We start from the raw sequence: 7,855 nt of genomic DNA, 5'->3' as shown, positions 1-7,855 counted from the left end.
TGGCCAGACAGCACAGCGTAAAAGGCGCTCTGACATTTAAACACAGGGTATTGGGGGGCCCGGAGAACCACCATTGGATCTGGGCTTTGGGATTTTCTCTTTCTAATTTGAAACCTGAAAGTCAACGATAACCTGGAAAAGAGAAAGGAAAGATGTGCTGCAAACTGGGGGTTCCCTTGGGGGTGGGGAGCAGAAGGCTAGACCGAAGGGCAATTTCAGTTTTGCACAGTAATACTTTGATGTAGTTTTCACTGTTATGATGAGAATATAATTATTTATCAGTGTAGGAAAGAAAGAAAGAAGCTTCAGGCCCTGCACAACCTGGTCCAAGCACAGCACTCCACCATCATCCATCTCATTCCTCTCCCTCATTCCCCCAGCCGCAGGCTCAGGTGCTGAAAAGACCTTGAAAGTTTCCTAGTTTAACAAACCAACCATAAGTGTGGACTCCAGGTTTCGTAGAGACAGAAGGACTAGTGAACATGCTCTGTGCCCGCCGTGCTCTCCCCTGGATGTTCTTACTTGGTTCCCAGAGACTTCGGTGCCACTACAGGCACTCTTCCCAGCTATTTCTTCCTTCCTTCCTGCTCCTTCCTAATTTAACCATCAGCAGAATTTAGCTCCATGCTTAATTTATACACATTACTGGTCCAGATCATTCTGCAACCATGCTTGCTCTTGTACATGACTCTTATTCTTAATCATGAATATTAAAAATGATCGTTAAAAAGTTATCTTTTGAACCATGCAGCACTTCTTTGTGCTGGAGATTCCCACTTTCTTGACACCTCCCTAAATATCTTTGGATAACTCTAAACACAGTTCTTGTCTTCTAATTCTCCATTTAATTGTGAAGCTTAGTAATGGTCAAAAGACATGAATAAATAAAGTTGAGTAAAGATATGGGACAGTCGCACAGAATCTAAATTTCAGCTTATGAAGTCTGAAGTGGAGAAATTTTAAAAACATTTTTAATGGAAAATTTCAAGCATGCAGAAGAGTAGAAAGATTGGTATAATACAACTCCACATAATAACCCCTGAACCTCAGTGTTACCAACATAGAGTCAGTCTTGTTTCATCTGCAACCTTTATTCCTCCCCATATATTATATAATTTCATCTGTAAATCATCCACTATGTTAACTTCTATTTTTTTAATTTAGAGATTTTTTTTAATTGTGGTAAAAAATACATCAAAAGTATGGCCTTTACCATTTTTAAGTGCACAGTTCAGTAGTGTTAAGTACAATTACATTGTTGTTCAACAGATATCCAGAACTTTTTCATATTATAAAACAAATTCTAGGACTTTCCTGGTGGCACAGTGGTTAAGAATCTGCCTCCCAATGCAGGGGACACAGGTTTGAGCCCTGGTCCGGAAAGATCCCACATGCCGCAGAGCAACTAAGCCCGTGCGCCACAACTACTGAGCCTGAGTTCTAGAGCCCGCGAGCCACAACTACTGAGCCCATGTGCCACAACTACTGAAGCCTGCACGCCTAGAGCCTGTGCTCTGTAACAAGAGAAGCCACGACAATGAGAAGCCTGCGCACCACAACTAAGAGTAGCCCCCGCTCACCGCAACTAGAAGAAGGCCGCGCACAGCAACGAAGACCCAACACAGCAAAAAATAAATAAATAAATTTATAAAACAAACAAACAAAAAAATTCTATACCTGTTAAACAATTCCTCACTTTCCCTTCCTCAATGCCCATGGCAACCATCAGTCTACTTCCTGCTAATATAAATTTGACGGCTTTAGATACCTCACGAAGGTGAAATCATACAGTATTGTATCCTTATTTCACTTAGTATGTTCTCAAGGTTCACCATGTTCTGACAGATGTAGCATGTGACAGAATTTCCTCCCTTTTTAAGGCTGAATAATATTCCATTGTATGATGTATATACCGCATTTTCTTCATCCATCCGTCCATGGACACTTGGGTTGGTTCCACCTTAGTTACTATGAATAATGCTGCTGTTAACACAGCTGTGCAAATATCTTTTTGAGATCCTGCTTTCTGTACTTTTAGATATATACCCAGGAATGGCATTGCTGGATCATATGGTAATTGTATTTTCAATATTTTGAAGAATCACCACACTGGTTTCCAGAGCCACTACACCATTTTACATTCCCACTAATAAGCTCCTTTTTTTTTTTGATTTTACTTTCAAGGTTCCCCCCAACCCTTTTCAACTTTTAATTTCAGACTTACAGAAAACTGTAAATAATTCCCATAGGCCTCCCACCAGATTCCTTAAATGATAACACTTTATCACATTGTCTTTATTGTTTTTTCTTCTGTCTCTCTCCTATACTGTTGGAGAGTAAGTTATAGACACCATGACCCTACATCCCAAAATATTTCACTTTGTGTTTTCCTAACAATAAGGACATTCATTTATATAACTATTATACAATTATCAAAATCAAGGTATTAATATTGATATAATACCATTATCAAATTGACATAACTTACTCAGATTTCACCAAATGTCTCAACAATAGAAGAAAAGAAAATCCCAAATAATGTATTTATGTACTGCATTCAGTTACCTTCTCTGTTTGATCTCCTTCAATCTAGAACCGTTCCTCTCTTTATTTCTTTCATGACATTGATGTCTTGAAGATTACTGGTCAGTTATTTCATCCTTCAATTTGAGGTGTCTTTGTTTCCTCCTGATTAGATTCAGGTTAAACATTTTTGGCAGGAATAATACAAATGTGATGCTGAGCTCCTCTCAGTGCATCATGTCAGGAAGCACATAATGTCAATTTCTCCAGTTACTGGTGATGTTTATTTATGTATTTTTTATTTTTTAGCTGCTGGCATGCGGGATCTCAGTTCCCCAACCAGGGGTCAAACCCACATCCCCTGCATTGGAAGATCGGAGTCTTAACAACTGGACTGCCAGGGATGTCCACTGGTGATGTTAACATTGATCACTTGGTTAAGGTGGTGTCTATTAGGTTTCTCCACTGTAAAATTACTACTTTTCCCTTTATAATTAATAAATGTCTTGTGGAGGGTACATTAATACTTGTAAATTTTATATCGCTCTGTAAAATTACACCGATTCATTCATTATAGCATCTACTGATTTTTGCATGATTCAGGTATTATAATGATAGTTGCCAAATGGTAATTTTCTAGTTCCATCATTCCTTATACATTTATTAGTTGGCTTTCTACTATAGGGAAAGTGGTTGTTTGTTTGCTATGTCTGCAAGATTCATAGACTCATTTGATCCAAGTGGGTTGTAGTATTTTGCTATCATTATTTATTTTAGTGCTCAAATTGTCCAAGATTGGGTCACTGGGAGCCCCTTCAAGCTGGCTCCTGTGTTTCTGATATGTCTACATCATTCTTTGAGAGCATTCTCACTTTCTGGCACAGCAAAATGTTCCAGGCTTAAGAATAAACCATTTCTCTATCATCAAAAATTCTACAAAGAATAAAATGCTAGGGAGGGTGTGGAGAAAAGGGAACCCTCCTACACTGTGGTGGGAATGTAAATTGGTGCCACCACTATGGAAAACAGTATGGAGGTTCCTTAAAAAGGCTAAAATAAGAGTTACCATATGATCCAGCAATCCTACTCCTGGGCATATATCTGGAAAAGACAAAAACTCTTAATTCAAAAAGATACATGCACCCCAATGTTCATAGCAGCACCATTTACAGTAGCCAAGACATGGAAACAACCCAAGTGCCCGTCAACAGATGATTGGTTTAAGAAGATGTGCCATATATATATATATATGTGTATATATATATATATATATGGCACAGCAACAGCAACATGGGTGGTCCTAGAGAATAGGCCTAGAGAAAGTCAGACAAAGACAATTATTATGTAATATCACATATATGTGGAACCTAACAAACAATACAAATCAATACAAATGAATCTACATACAAAACAGAAATAGACACACAGACATAGAAAACAAACTTATGGTTATCAAGGGGAAAAGAGGGGAGGGGAGAGATAAATGGGGGAGGAATAAATTAGGAGTACGGAATTAACAGATACAAACAATTATACTATACATAAAATAGATAAGCAACAAGGATTTACTGTATAACACAGGGAACAATATTCAGTATCTTCTAATCACCTCTAATGGAAAATAATCTGAAAAAACATATATATAACTGAATCACTTTGCTGTACCCCTGAAACTAACACAATATTATAAATCAACTATACTTCAATTTAAAAAGAGAAAGAAATGGTGATGATTAATGTCATACATGTGCAGGCTAAAGCTATGGTGGTAATTATTTTGCAATATATGAATGTATCAAGTCAACTGGTTGTACACCTGAAACTTACTCAATATTGTATGTCATTCATATCTCAATAAAGCTGACAGGGGAAAGAATAAACAATTTCTATGAGAACTTCTGGTACCTTTGAGAGGAAGATGAGGAAACCAAGATCACGTGCCAGGTGTGATCCTTGTTATGGCTGAAGCTTCTCCTCTTCCTCCTCCTTAGTCCTTATCTTCATCTTCTTTACATAACCACAAAATTATTATAACATCAAAAAAAGTTTCTCCTCCAAATTCCGCAGCGTCATCCATTATCTAGTCCGTATTCAGATTTCCCCACTTGTGCCATAAATATCTTTCTATTGTAGGTTTATTCACTTAGGATCCAGACAAGGTCAAAACATTGCATTTGGTTGATATAACTCCTAAGTTCCTTACAAAAAGTTTTTATTATGGACAATTTCAATCATATACAAATATAGAGATAACAAAATTAATATATAATATAATAATAAAATTATAATTACGATAATATACTAAACCGCAGTGTGCCCATCAGCCAGCTTCAATAATTATCAATATTTGGCCAAACTTGTTTCACCTACATCCCCACCACTGCCCCGTGCTTTAATTCTTTTAAAGCAAGTCCCACATGCTATATCAATTCATCTATAAATATGTCTCTAAAATAGGATTTCTTACCCCCTCTTAATATAATCACAATATTAATTATCATAGATAAAAATTAAGAATATTAATATCAGCAAATATTCAGTAAGTATTCAAATTTTCATAATTGTCTTATTTTTTTGCAGTTGGTTTGTTAGAATCAGGATCTAAACAATGTCTCCATATTACATTTACTTATGTCTCTTAAGTCTTTTTGAAAAATCAGCTTTATAAGGTAAAATTTATAATCAATAAAGTGTGTCCATTTTAAGTGTATAATTCCATGAGTTCTGATGTGTATACCTGTATAACTATCAACACGCTCAAGATATGAAACATGTATTACCCTAAAAAGCGGTACGTTGGCCTCTCACTGTTGTGGCCTCTCCGGTTGCAGAGCACAGGTTCTGGAGGCCACGGCTCACGGGCCTAGCCACTTCACGGTCTGTGGGATCTCCCTGGACCGGGGCGCAAACCCGTGTCCTCTGGATTGGCAGGCAGACTGTCAACCACTGCGCCACCAGGGAAGCCCATGCTACTTCTCAGTCAACTCCCCCTACTGCCTGCAACCTCCAACCACAAGCAATGACTGCCTTCTGTTACTACAGATTACTTTTTGTTATTCACCCATGTTGTTTCATATATCAATGTTTTACTGCACTGTAGAACTTTGTAATAGTAGGGACTTCACTGGTTGTCCAGTGGTAAAGAATCCACCTTCCAATTCAGGGGACACGGGTTCCACCCCTGTCGGGCAACTAAGATCCCACATGCCGCAGGGCAACTAAGCCCACGTGCCACAACTACTGAGCTCGCGCTCCTCAGCTAGAGAGCCCACGTGCTGCAAACTACAGAGCCCACACGCGACAACTAGGGAGAGAGAAAAAGAAAAAAAAACAGTGACCACCCAGAGGGGTGGGATAGGGAGGAGATATGGGGATATATGTATATGTATAGCTGATTCACTTTGTTGTAAAGCAGGAACTAACCATTATAAAGAAATTATACTCCAATAAAGATGTTAAAAAAAAAACTCAAAACTGCAGGCCACAACTAGAGAGAAGCCCGCGCCCCCCAAAGAAGAGCCTGTGCACCGAAACGAAAGATCCCATATGCCTCAACGAAGATCCAGGGTGCGGCAACTAAGACCTGGCACAGCCAAAACAAAAACAAAAACAAAAACTCTGTAATACGAATAAAACATAAATTGTTTTATCTTTTCACCTATCGATGGGCATTAGAATTGTTTCTAAGTTTTTGCTATGATGCAAAAGCTACAGCCTTTGGACATATTTCCATTTCTCTTGAGTAAACATCTAGGAAGGAGTTACTGGTTTGTATGGAGAGTGTACGTTTACTTTATAAGGAACAGCTAAACTGTTTTCCAAAGTGGTTGTACATTTTACATTCCTACCAGTAAATTGTGAGAGTTCGTGTTGCTCCACATCCCCACCGACACTTTGTCTTTTTAACTTTAGCCTTTCTATGTGTGCAGTGGTATCTCATTATGGCTTTCATTCGTGTTTCCCTGACAACTAATAATGTTGATCATTATTAATGCACTTATTAGCCATTTGTGTATCTTCTCTTGCGAAGTGTTTGTTCAAATCTTTTGTCCATTTTATTATTGGATTGTTTTCTTATTGTTGAGTTCGTTATGAATGCTTTACGTTTACTCTAAATTCAAGTTCTTCAATAGATATATGTTTTGTGAATATTTTCCCATTGCCTTTCCACTTTTGTAACTGTCTCTTTTAGAGACCGGAAGTTTTTAACTTTTATGAAGTCCAATTTATCGATTTTTTTTCTTTTATGGTTCATGCTTTTTGTGACTTTTTTTTTTGCGGTACGCGGGCCTCTCACTGCCGCGGCCTCCCCCGTTGCGGAGCACAGGCTCCGGACGCGCAGGCTCAGCGGGCATGGCTCACGGGCCCAGCCGCTCCGCGGCATGTGGGATCTTCCCGGACCGGGGCACGAACCCGTGTCCCCTGCATCGGCAGGCGGACTCTCGACCACTGCGCCACCAGGGAAGCCCATTGTGACCTATTTGTAAAAATCTTTGCCCTACATCAAGGTGGCAGTTTTTCTTCTGCTTTCTTCTAGAAGTTTTATCTTTTATGCTTAGGTCTATGATCCATTCCAAGATAATTTTTACGTAAGGTGTGAGGTAAGGATTGAGGCTAATTTTTTTCCATATGATGTCCAGCTGTTCCAGCTTCATTTGTTGAAAAGACTATATAATTTCCCTCACTGAAGTACTTTGCCTCTTTGTTGAACATAAATGTACCATATATATGTGGGTCTACTTCTTGATTCTCTGTTTTGTTCCATTAATCTCTGTGTCTATCTTTATGCTAATACTACACATCTTGATTACTATAGCTATAAGTAAGTTTTGTAGTCAGATAGTGTATTTCTTCCACCTATGTTTTTCTTTTTCAAAATTGTTTGCTTCTTCTTGATCCTTTGCATCTCCGTATAAATTTTAGAATAAGCTTTTAAATTTCCGCCCAAAAAAGCTGTTGTGATTTTTGAGTGGAAAGGCACAAAATCTACAGATCAACTTTTGTAAAATGGACACTTTGACAATATTGAGTCTTCAGATAAATGAACATAGTATATCACTCCACTAATCTCTTCTTCAATTTCTTTCAGCTGTGTTTTGTAGCTTTCAAAGTATATTTCTTGGCCATCTAAGTGTTTCATGGTTTTTGATGATATTGTAAAGGACATATTTCAAATTTTCACTTTCTGATTATTTATTGCTAGTATATAGAAATTAAATATATTCAATTTTATTGAGATATAATTGACATATAACGCTTTAGAGTTTAAGGTGTAGAACATAGCGATTTGCTCTAGGTATTCATTGCAAAATGATTACCACAATAAGTTTAG

Source organism: Leucopleurus acutus (assembly GCF_964270905.1).
Source record: "Leucopleurus acutus genome assembly, chromosome: 3".
Taxonomy (NCBI): Eukaryota; Metazoa; Chordata; class Mammalia; order Artiodactyla; family Delphinidae; genus Leucopleurus; species Leucopleurus acutus.
This window is presented reverse-complemented; position numbering follows the sequence as displayed.